The sequence below is a fragment of the Protobothrops mucrosquamatus genome, unplaced genomic scaffold, assembly GCF_001527695.2.
Source record: "Protobothrops mucrosquamatus isolate PMUCROS unplaced genomic scaffold, P.Mucros_1.0 scaffold862, whole genome shotgun sequence".
Classification (NCBI taxonomy): domain Eukaryota; kingdom Metazoa; phylum Chordata; class Lepidosauria; order Squamata; family Viperidae; genus Protobothrops; species Protobothrops mucrosquamatus.
In genome coordinates, this window is record NW_015387117.1 from 606,348 (window position 1) to 619,248 (window position 12,901).

Below are 12,901 nucleotides of genomic sequence, written 5' to 3' on the forward strand. Positions count from 1 at the left end.
TCCAGTTTAATTTCCCAAATGCCAAAACATATTTTAAAGAAAGCAAACAGGCAGATAAATTGAAGGGCTAATAATATTAAAGATTGTCCTAGATAAATTTGTATAACACCACTGCCATTAAATGGAAAATATTGATTGAAAATGACAAATGTAACCTCAAACTAATAAAAAATCTATTTGAAAGAGAATGATCATGATTGCAAATTAATCTAGAAAGTTGAATACGCCAGTCCAGAACTTTGCAACATTTAGACCGCCGCAAAGCATTTCTTGTTCTAGAACATTCACTTCCAGACAGCTGCAAAAAATTCCTGGGACTATGAGATAGATACACTCCAGAGGAAGGACAAAACTTTCTGGAATTCTCCAAACTGTTCCATCTCTAGAAAACAACATTTCTAAAAATCTAATTGGAATAATAGTAATAAAATGCTACCACTGTGAATTCTTGTTTTAAAATGAATTTAAATCTTAAACTTAAATTGCAACATATGAGTTGCAACCTAGAACACTAAAGGGACTTGCTAGTGATCTGGCTAGTATTATTTCTGAAAAAACATGGAAAACTTATAAGGAGATCAAAGTTGGCCCTATCTTCTAAGGGGGGGGGGAGGATTTAAGCAAGCACAGAACTCTAGCAAGTCTAATTCTAATTCACAGAAGGACTCTAGAGCAGATAAAAAAATATATATTGAAAAGAAAGTATCTATTACCAGAAATTAGCTAAAGATGTATCAAGAACAAGTCTTACCAAAGTAACCTCATCTTTTAAAGTCAATTGTTTTCCTTAATGGAATATCAGAATGACATGAATGTAATATCCCTTGATTTCAATGTATTTCCAGTGGTGGGATTCAAATATGTGAACAACCAGTTCTCTGTGTGGATGCCGCTTCTGGAAGTCCATTTTGGGCCTGGGCAACAAAAAATTAGCTACTGGTTCTGCCGAAGTGGTGCGAACCAGCTGAATCCCACCACTGTGTATTTCATAATGTACCCCAGGACATTCTATGTTGATATGGCTACTTCTGTGTGAGCCGAATTTTATTTATTAGATTTTTATCACACCTTTGTTACTTTAGAAGGAACTCAAGGAAATGAACCTACCTCCTATTTTCCCCATAACAACAACCCTGTGAGGTGAATTGAGCTCAGAGAAACTGACTGGCCCAAGATAATCCAGCTGACATTCATGCCTAAGGCAGGACTAGAACTCACACTCTTCTGGTTTCTAGCCTGATGCCTTAAACATTAGACCAAAGTGGCTGACATAAAAAGAAAGTGGATACACAGGGGCTCCAAAATCTTATTCAGAAAATGCTTATCTCTTTTACTTCATCCAGCTGGTATCCATAAGTTAATACTGAGTGAGGTCCCACAAGATTCAGTTCTGGGTCATGTATTCTTTTATAAATGATGTGAGAAAAAAATGGAAAGAATGTTTATGAAATTTGCAAGGGTCACAAAATACTGTAAGGTAGGATGGGCAATGCCGACAAAAATAAAACTCAAACAATTCTTGATGTTAGAGAAACAAGCTGAAAACAAGAAATTAACTTTAACAGAGACAAATAGAAAGTTCTTCACTTAGAAAACAAAAATAAAATGAATAGATACAGAATGTGAGATGCCCTAACTTATTGCTCACAATCTAACTGTGAGTCACAATCACAGTTAACTGCAAACTAAGTTTACAGCTGAGGAAAAATAAAAAAAAAGTTTAGACTGCTTCAAGAAAAGAATAGTTTCCAAATAATAGGAAATAACCGTTCCGTTTTATTCTGCAAGGCTTAGGTCTTGCTTTGAGTATTCTGTCTGGTTCCAAGCACATCATTTTAAGTATTCATACAAACTGGAACAGATTGAGAGGAGGGCAATGAGGATAATAAGGGGACAGAAAGTGAGTCTTATAAAGAGATATTGAAGAAGCTGGGCATGTTTAGCCTTGAGCAATAAAGACTGCAGGGTAATATGATAGTGCTTTGCAAATATGTGAAAGTATGTCACCCAGAAGAAAGTCAAAACTGGAGCTTTGTAATTGTAGAGTGCAGCGTATACTGTAGTATAATGAATAGCAAGCTAGACTCCAATAGCATTTTAAAAGAAAAAGAAACTCATAGCTATCCAAAAGTAGTCTGGCAATAGAAGCAATATAGAGAGGTTCCCTTCCCTGTATATGTTCAAGCAGAAGTAGACCTCATTCTCAGATTCTTTAATTTTTGGTTTCTGCACTGAGAAGAGGGTTGAGCTCAATATCCTAAATGACTCCTGCCCATTCTACAGTTCTATAATTTTGAATGTGTGGGATTTTGTGTCAGGGATAGGGGATATGGTATCCATGGACATCTCCTTTGGTGCCCATCAGGTGCCTTGCCCCATCTGACCTTCTGTTAATTAAAGAATTGGGAAATCTGTCTTAGGGGACACAACATTGCAACCTCCAACTTCTTTTTTATTTTAAAATACCTTTGGGCCTCATAAGCATGGATGGTAACTGTGACTGCTGTGCAGTGTTTATAGCTGCTCAAAAAAAAAGAAGGCAGAGAAAAACTGGGGTGCTTTAGACTTTAATACAATCGTATTGCTTTATTTGTGAACATAGGTCCACCAGAGCATTTGATTGTATAAGCATGTGAAAATATAAATAATAGGCACATATATACTCTATGTGTGTGTGTGTGTGTGTGTGTGTGTGTGTATGTGTGTGTGTGTGTAAATATGTAGTAACCCAGCTATATAACTACTGACTAGCCATGGTTCTCCAACTTCTTTCTCAAGCCTGTAGGGCAGTGGTTCTCAACCTTTTTAATGCCACGACCCCCAACCGGTCGTAAGTCGAGGACTAAACCAGTCATAAGTCGAGGACTAAACCAGTCATAAGTTGAGGACTAAACCGGTCGTAAGTTTAGGACTAAACCGGTCGTAAGTCGAGGACTACCCAACCGGTCGTAAGTTGAGGACTTTCCCTGCCCGGGAGCGCCACGCATGCGTGGTTCCGCCCCCTGCGCCGGCCGAGACGTAGCTGGCAAGCGGCAGAGATGGAGCAGGCCGACCACCAGCTGGCCCAGCCCAAGGGAGGTAAGGCACCCACCGGAAAAGGGAAAAAAAATGGCGGACAGCCTTGCTTGGCGACCCCCGTGAAATGGTCGATCGACCCCAAATGGGGTTGCGACCCATAGGTTGAGAACCGCTGCTGTAGGGAGATGCTGAGAACGGAATGCTGAGGTTTTGGGGTTTGTTTGTTTTTTGGGTTTTTTTTGCATGCAAAGCATGTCCTTTCTCCCTAAGCTACAGACTCTTCACCTAATCATCTGAGCATAATGGGAGCCACTACCTTGGAGAGCCATTCAATCAGATGACATCATTCCACCCTCCCCAAAATATATGACTGATATTTTCACGGCTGATGCTTATAGAGCAGCGGATCCTTTCCTTTGTCTGATGGATCCAAGAAATGCTTAAGACAAATTGCTTTCCATTTCATTGAACTGTAAAATAAACAAAAGAAACTCATTCCTAAATGCAGTAAAGGCCAAAGTGTCTCAGTGAATGAAATGCAAATGGCTGTGTTGCTCATCAGCAAGAAAAGCTTTCATTTCCTGAAAAATTGTTCTTTGGCTTTTTAGGGGGAGGGGGGGAGCTCGGATGCTAGTGTTTCAATTTACATAATAAATACAGATAGAAAATAAGAAGCTGGAGAAGCCAAATCATCTGAAACATTTGTATCAGCCCTTTTAATCTAACAAGTGATTCTGAATGTCTCTTTTGAATATAAACTTTTATGCAAACTTTGCATACTTCCTTTATTGGCAAGTTTCATTCTTCCCCATCCTCCTCCTCCTTAATTGACTTGACTCGTAATGATTGCACTTGTCAATAAAAAAAAAAGTCCAAGGGTTTTGTTTTGTGTTGTGTTTTTAAAGCAGCAGCTCCAAGGTGTAGCTGATCTATTCTTTTTATATTGTACTCTGAAATCTCAGCTGGCTGATATTTAAAAAAAAAAATTAAAAAGCAAACATTAGAAGCTCTCTGCCATGTCTTCAATAAAGTGGGTGATGAGATTTATTCTCTCTTTGGAAAAAAAATAAAGCCCAATTATTTGAAGAAGGTATTAAACTATGTAAATGTATTTTAATCTGTATCTTTGAGAGAAAACACATAATTAACTCTGTGTCCAGAGTGGCTTATGTTAATAAGGACTGCAAACACAGCAGATTTATAAAACTTTGTTAGATATACCTCTTTGTTTGCATCTGCTGTCATGGGTATGAATAATGCTTGATTTACAATAATGGAAGCTTTATTCTACACACACATACACACACACATCAGCAGAAAACAATATCCCATAACAGTCTGTTGAACGTGAAGGCCTGTTAGTGGATTTCCAACCTCTCAATAGGATTTTAAGAGTTTAAATCCCAAAGTCGAGGGATTTCTTCCAAACAGATTGACTATCTCAACTTAAATCAGAAGGGATTTTCTTCTTCATCTCCCATCAAAGGTTCTACATCCAAGCTTGAAGACATCAATTGCTCGAGGAAAAAAAGACTCAAACACGCATCCAGAGAAGTCCAATGAGATTTGTAATATGTACCTGGAAAAGCTCTTAAATATGTTTTTTTTTTCCTTCTCAACAGGTTTACTGGTAGGATGTGGAGTTTTGATGGAGTGGAGGTTGTGAATTAGAGGCAAGAAGCAAATAATTTTATTTTTAAAATGTCAATGAGTTTCTCCTTGTGTGCATGTAATAAGATCTCAAAGTGTGCCCAGCACTAGGGATATATAATTCAGAGGAGACCTAAGAAATATCATTGGATAATACACTATAAGTGCAAGAATGCAACTAAAGAGCTAGGATGCTGCTTCAAACTCCAATTTCACTCCTTTCTTGCTCTTTAGACATCCATTTCTAATTGTAAAATAGTATGCAAAACTGTAATCGTTGCAGAAAGATAGTTGTAAGGAATTGGGGGGGGGGAGGACCTGCTTTTTTTACTGACTGGTCCATCAGAGAATCTGCTGCCTGGTTTTACATGGTGGCCCAGCTGACAGTGGATAGAAAGAGACTACACAGCAAAGCAACAAAGAAACAGATCAGTCTTTAGATTCAGTACCATGGACAGTACTCCTGCAGATAATAAGTCCCATTACTCCAAAGCCATGTAGGGAAAGAAGGCCTCCCACTAGAAGGGAGTTCACTACTCTAAACAAGACTGCTGATGGCCAGGCAGCTGACACAATAATGCAGGAGCAATTACATGTAACCCTCCTTATGGTCATGGTGAAGGCTCCAATTTCACCTTGAAACTGCAGTTGAACATGCACCTTCCAGGTCAAGTCTACAAAGTCCATTTTCTCACCCATCAATCAATCAGAATAGAGCTGGAAGGGACCTTGGAAGACTTCTAGTCCAGCCACCTGCTCAAGCAGAAGACCCTATTCTATTTCAGACAAGTGGCTGTCCAGTCTCTTCTTAAAAACCTCTAGTGATGAAGCACCCACAACGTCTGAACGCAAGCTGTTCCACTGATTAATTGTCCTCAGTCTTAGGAAGTTTCTCCTTATTTCCATGTTGCTTCTCTCCTTGATTAGTTTCCATCCATTGTTTCTTGTTTTGCCTTCTGGTGCTTTGAAAAATAAATTAACTCCCTCTCCCTGTGACAGCCTCTCAAATACTGGAATACTGCTATCATGTCCCCCCTAGTCCTTCTTTTCTCTAGACTGGCCATACCCAAATCCTGCAACCATTCTTCATATGTTTTAATCTCCAGGCCTTTAATCATGATCCCTAGGCTGCTGCAACCTCTAAACCTCCTCCTGAATCAAACAGTAAACATTCTAGGCATCTCTGTCTCCCAGCATGCCAAGATTATCTGCAAACTGATTGTCCATTCTTTTCCCACTAGCCCTTAATTACCGGAGTTGATTTCCATTACTTGATTACATTGCCAGAAAACATGAAGTTCCACAAGATACAAAATTCTAAAGCCTGCAAGTACCCACTTCTCAATTTTCACCCACTTCTCTACCAGTCTACAGATCACCAGGCATGTCCAGGAATTTGGCTATAAATCCAGTTTTCCATTTAAACATTTCATTTAAACATTTTCTGTATCTCTGCTTTCTATTCAGACATCTAAATTCAGTCATTCTTGATTATTCCAATCTACACAGGAAAAAAATGGCCACTCCCAAATCATTTAATACTATTATCTCAACATTTAGATTATTTTTGGCAACTGCATCCACAGAATATGAGAATGCTGTCTTGTCCTAAAATCTCAAGTGGTATCCTTTTCTATCAGTGAATTGGGTTATATGTCCAAAAATGTGTATGATGCTACTTCATCGTTTGCTCCCTAGAGACTAAAATGGAAGATCTGTAACTTGAGCTGGCCATGAACAAGGAGTGTATATCGGAGGTGGTGACTCTTTGAGAGCTGTATGCAACGAAATTTCATTTTGATGTATACCAATTGGTGTACTTTCAAAGTGACAATAAAGTTGTTGTTGTTGTTGTTATTATTATTATTATTATTATTATTATTATTATTACTACTATTATTACTATTATTACTATTATTACTATTATTACTACTATTATTATTATTGTTGTTGTTGTTATACAATAGAAGAAATTTTGGTCTATTGTAGTGATTTATGTAATGTAGATTAAGCTGCAAACTAATGTAAAGGCCTATTCCTGAATCAAATGCCAATGAGGTCTGAGTGAAACCATGAGTTTCTTCAAAAGTGGTAGTATTCAAGGTCAGAATAAATATTCTTCTATACTTGCTGTTACTACCAATCAAACTGGGTAATGCTACCTTAATTCTGCACATTAATGAGGAGCTAGAATGTGGTGAAAGAGCACCTGATCTGCCTGGAGACAGTACCATATTCATTCACTAGGAGCTTCAGCAGGGTGGGGCATCCTGCTCAAAAATGAATTCATGTTGGCTACATTAGCCCTGATAAACTTGCTTTTGTCAGGAAAGGGAGGTTAAGGTAGTCCTGGAAAACAAATCAAGAGACATACATTAAAAAAAAAAAAAAAAAAAAAGGCTTGACGTCTGGCTATCTGACCAGGCTCATCAACAGCATATTGTCTTCACTTGGTGATCTTAAGTAGTGCACACCACAATGCCAGTAATCATGGCAATGAGGGCAGAGTTGATGTTAGATGATTGGGAAAAATTTCTGACAGGGGCATGTCATCAATATCTCCTTGCTTCAAATTCACCATCAGTCCTGCAATGAAAATCTATTTTTTCTTTCTTTCTATTTCCTTTCTTCCTTAGTTTCTTTCAGTTTTTATGCTCAGTTTCAAGATGTTGGATTTGTCTCTGTGGGACAGATTTATTTTGACTAGAATGACAGTTTTTGCAGCTTCTACAGCTAAAATTACTCAAATATTCTCCACTCACTGAGATATTTTTAATGCAGCCTGATTTTTTCCATATATAACTAACTACAAATTCCATAATTTTTGATTGAGTTATGGGCATTTTGGGAAGACTTATTTTAAAAATCCATCTAAAAATAACTGTAGCTAGGCAGTATTATTTTGTTTACTCTGGTTGTTTATAAATGGTGATATCACCATCCTTATCATCACCAATCTCTTATTTTAGGAAACATCTTTATTAAATATCCAGTACTTATTATTTGTTTGTTAAATTTATATCTTATGTTTCTTATCAACAACAGAAATAATGAAATCCAATAACACAACAATGAATATAAAGAAATACATCAACAAAGCAGACTGAAGGTAAAAACAGCTACTTAAAATTCATTACATAAGGTAGCTTTTTGTAAATAAGCCTATTAAGACAATGATTCAGAAGCAGGCATTCAAGTTTTAATTATTATTGTCTTTAGTATGAAATCAAAGATTTTAAAACCACTCTTCAATAGCTATCAATGTACTGCACAAAACAGCTTTCCCCCTCTAAGCTATCACATAATCCTAAAATATAATAAAAGCAAAACAGCATGCAAGCACAAAACAATTGAAAAAGCAATAAAAGTTCATGCAATAAGCAGATCAGTGAAAACTCCAAGCAAACAAAGAAATTAAAAAGTCACACAAGTCGCACCTTTATGGGGAAGAAATTTCAGACAGAGAATTCAGTAAATGAAAAGGATAGCAATACTGATAGCATTTAGGCTTATATGCCACCCCATAGCGCTTTACAGCATGGTCTGGGTGGTTTACAATGTAGAAGCATTATTTGCATATTGCCCCCAACAATTTGGATCCTAATTTTACCAACCTCGGAAAGATGGAAGGCCGAATTGAACGTGAGCCCATCAGGATTGAACTGCAGGCTGTGGGCAGAGTTTGCCTGCAATGCTGCACTTTAACTACTGTGCCATCGGGGCTCATCAATGAGAAGTGGCAGGAGGTTGCAAGTTGCTCCCATTCCAACTCCTTTTTCTCCCAAGGAGTCCATAGGTGGCATGTGGATCTTGCACTCTGTAGCACCTGCCTTCCCGCTCTCCATATACCTGCCTACAGCACCTGATCAGCCAGTGTTCCATAGCGCTTGCCTGCAGCACCCATTCTCCTGGGCTCCATTGTGCCCAATTGCAGCACCCACCTGCCTATTCTTTGTAGCACCCACCTACATAACCTGCCTGCTTGCCCACCAGTTTGCCTATCGGAGGCATGGTTCCAGCAGCATAAGCAAGCACTTCTGGATTCCTGTTTCTTCCTACATTGTGCTCATATGAGGTCCTCGCTTAGTCATGGCAACAGGGACTAAGTTGTTGAGGCCACCTGGAGGTTTATCTGTGCCATCAGGATCACCTGAGTAGTGCAAATGACCTTGTAGAGCACGGGTGTCAAACTCGCCATGTCATATGATGTGTTGTGACTTTTTTTGCATTGGGGTGTATGATGCAACCAGCCCACAGGCTGGCAGTTTGAAACCCCTGCTGTAGAGTCTGTAGATCCCTGTAGACTTTGTAGAGTAGAGCAGGTGACCCTGATGACATAGATAAACCTCCAGGTGGCCTCAACAACTCTCTAAAAGAATGCAAATGACCAGCTGTCTGCAAGGAGTATAAATCCTTCCATTCCCCACCATCCAGTCAAAGCTGAAGAAGCTTCTTGGATGAGAAGCAAAATGTCTTCAAAGAAAAACAAGAAAGTCCAATTTCCTTGTGAAAAATAATCTTTGGGATAACTATGATCCGGATGACTGAGAATCTCCATAGGCATGTAACCAGTAAAGTTCTGCTGTTATTTTAAATTCACTGGATCTCCATGTATTCTAAAGAAACTGGTTGTGCCTCAATGTTCGGTTATGATTTGAGTGTGGCTATTTTCCGGGGGTGTGAGTGTGTGTGAACGAGTGACCATAAGCTGTCCTGAATGAATACCTGCAGAAGACAAGAGTGAGGCTTGAACTAGTCAGCAATTAAGGACTGCCTCTTAAGTTTCCTTATGTGTTCCCAACTTTTTATTCAAGCAGAAAGCAAATCTATAAATGAATTGTTTCCTCAAGCTTGTCTGGCACATAAAATTACCCGACAGGCTCAGGTACATCACCCATTTAAGTCAATATTGGGGTCTCATTCAGAGAACTTTGAAAAACGTTCTGATGGATAATGGAAACATTTTATTTTGCAGACACTTTCCTATCCTTGGTCATTTGTGTATTTATGCCTCGGCTCTGTTGAAGCATTTTATTTTCACATCTAAAAAGATCATTTCAGGGTTGAGCAAACACAGCATATTCAGCCGCAGCTGGAATACATGTGCTACAGTTCATTCTTTGGAAAGTTTATGAAAAAGACTGGTTTGGTTTTGAAATATTAAAGGGTCTTCTGAAGGCAGAGATCAGATGAGAAATGTTAAATAAAGAGGCTGATCTGGTTGAATACATAAAGGATAAACTATTTCTTCTTGTTGTTGCTCCTGGGAACTTGTTAACCCAAACCTCAAAAGCTATTGGCAGAACAAAGATGTTCCACTTCTCTGCCTCTGCTGCCACAATATGGCAGACCAAGGGAACCAGTGAGTTAAACAGCGAAGCCCTGTTTCTCCATGCGTTGGCATAGGAGTGTTCGATTTTCTGCAGGATATTCAGCAAGAGTTCCAGGCACTGTTCTAATCCAGAAAAGAAAAAAAAAAGGAACTGCTAGACGAGATAAGCATAGAGTGCTGGGTGCCTCAGCTCTTGTACCCAGCAGTTCCTGGAAATCTCAGTTTAAATTAAAAAAACATGAAGGACAGCTCCAAATCTGTAGGATGGAGTTTCACAGATGTAGAATTATTCCATTAGGTGGCAGATAATGATAGATAGATAGATAGATAGATAGATAGATAGATAGATAGATAGATAGATAGATAGATAGATAGATAGATAGANAGATAGAGAGAGAGAGAGAGAGAGAGAGAGAGAGAGAGAGAGAGAGAGAGAGAATGAGATAGTGAGATAGTGAGATGGTGAGATAGTTAGATAGTGAGAAAGAGAGACAGAAAGAGACAGCGAGTCAGAGAGACAGAAAGAGATAGATAGATAGATAGATAGATAGATAGATAGATAGATAGATAGATAGATAGATAGATGGTAGATAGGTAGATAGATAGGTGGATGGAAGACACATCTCATGCACAGTGTAAAAGTTAAAAATGTGCATTGCATAAGTGGCCCTCAGGGTATGACCATTTGTTCAGTGAGCATTCAAACCTATAACAGTACTGAACAAGGGGAACTTATGATGGGTTCTCAAAGTTCTGGCTGTCTCGGCATCCCTGTGGTCACATGATCACAATTCAAGCATTTGGCAACCAGCTCACAATTATGACACCACAGTGAGCCAGTCCTGTGATCACAATTTCCAACTAGCTTCCCACAAGGAGTCATTGGGGAAACCAACAGTAAGTTGGAAGTCATGGTCAGCTAAGTTCCTCATTTAATGTTCCATATGATCCTGGCTTAACTATGGCAGCCAAGATTGCCAGAATTGTCATCGGTAAACAATGCAGTCATATGACGTCCTGCTTCACAACCATGTCACTTAGCAACAGCACTTTTGATCCCATTTGCCATTGTAACATGAAGATGCCTGTAACTGTTTCTAAGCACCTGTACTGTAAATGTGACTAGGAACCCTATTTAAGCATGATTCTCAGAAATACTGTACATGTGGAATATGAGGACACACATCCATTCATGCATTGAGTTCACTGAGTTTGCATTATTACTGCAAGGAATGGAAATCATAGTTCTACACACGTGCCCAGCAGTAAGAAAAATCCTGCTGTGTAAAGTGCTGCATTTCTTTATTTTGAAAGAGACAAGCCAGAAAAAGTTCTATTAATCAGATGAGATTGTGCACATTCTTTCTTCTCTTTGTGGAAACTGTATCATTAATTAAACAAATGTTTGCTTTGTTCCTGATTGACATACTTTAAAATTCAAAGGGGAGATAGATATGATTATTGGTAACCCTGCCTGTCTTGGATAAGGGCTTTATGACCTGCTATTCTTCCTGTAAGGAATTTAAGGGCTTGATTGTGCTTTTTCTGCTAAAAACATTACCTATTCCTATCTTCCCAGGGATCATTTTATTAAAGCAAGATTAAAGAAACACACCTGAAATTCAGAGCCCACTTTAAGATGGAGTTTGTGGATTGAGTGCTTAGTCATTACTACCTGTTGACGTTTTACATTATACTTAATCCTCAGGGATTCATTCCATGTCTGTCCAAACTGACAAGGAGGAATGAAAGGAGAAAACATCAGTGCAGTAATATACTGTAAAATGGAGGTTAAAAAACCTTAAACCCTTCATAATGACTGAGAGAAGGGATAGTCAAGAGCAAACCATCAAAAATAAGGGTTGAGCCACTGAGAAATGAAAGAGAGGTGAGACATAATATTAAGGAGCTTGGAAATACAGATCCGTCTTTAGCATTACTGTTCCTATATGCAAAGACCCTACAGTTGGAACTAAACTGAGGACAACTTCAAATCACTTCCGTGGTTTGTTTGAAGATAGAAGGTTGGATTCTCTTTCTATTTGTTAATTCACCACCTTTAACAGCACCTAATTCACCAGCACTTATCAGAACGATGGTGACCACAGTTGCTCATCCCTATTACCTAGTCTCCCTTTATCTCTCTGCCTCTCCTAAATATAGAATATATCTGGCCTTTCACAAATCCAGGCATTTATTGATCAGATTCTAAGCTCAGAATGTCAGGAATAGCTTTTTCTTTCTTTGAAAAAAGAAGACGGTGATAATAACAGAATAACAGAGTTGGAAGGGATCTTGGAGGTCTTCTAGTCCAACCTCCTGCTCAAGCAGGAAACCCTATAACATTCAGACAAATGGTTGTCCAGTCTCTTCTTAAAAACCTCCAGCGTTGGACCACCCACAACTTCTGGAGGCAAGTTGTTCCACTGATTAATTGTTCTAAACTGTCAGGAAATTTCTCCTTATTTCTATGTTTCTTCTGTCCTTGATTAGTTTCCATCCATTGCTTCTTGTCCTGTCTTCAGGTGCTCTGGAAAATAGTTTGACCCCCTTTTCTTTGTGGCAGCCCTTTAAATATTGGTACACTGCTCTCATGTAACCCCTAGTCTTTCTTTTCATTAAACTAGATATACCCAGTTCCTGCAATCATTCTTCATATGTTTTAGCCTCCAGTCTCCTAATCATTTTTGTTGCTCTTCTCTGCACACTTTCTAGAGTCTCAACATCGTTTTTATATCATGGTGACCCAAACTGGATGCAATATTCCAAGTGTGGTCTTACCAAAGCATTATAAAGTATTAACACTTTCTGTGATCTTGATTCTATCCCCTCTGTTAATGCACCCTAGGATTGTGTTGATCATATTTAAGTCCAGATCCCAGATCCCTCTTGCAGTTATTA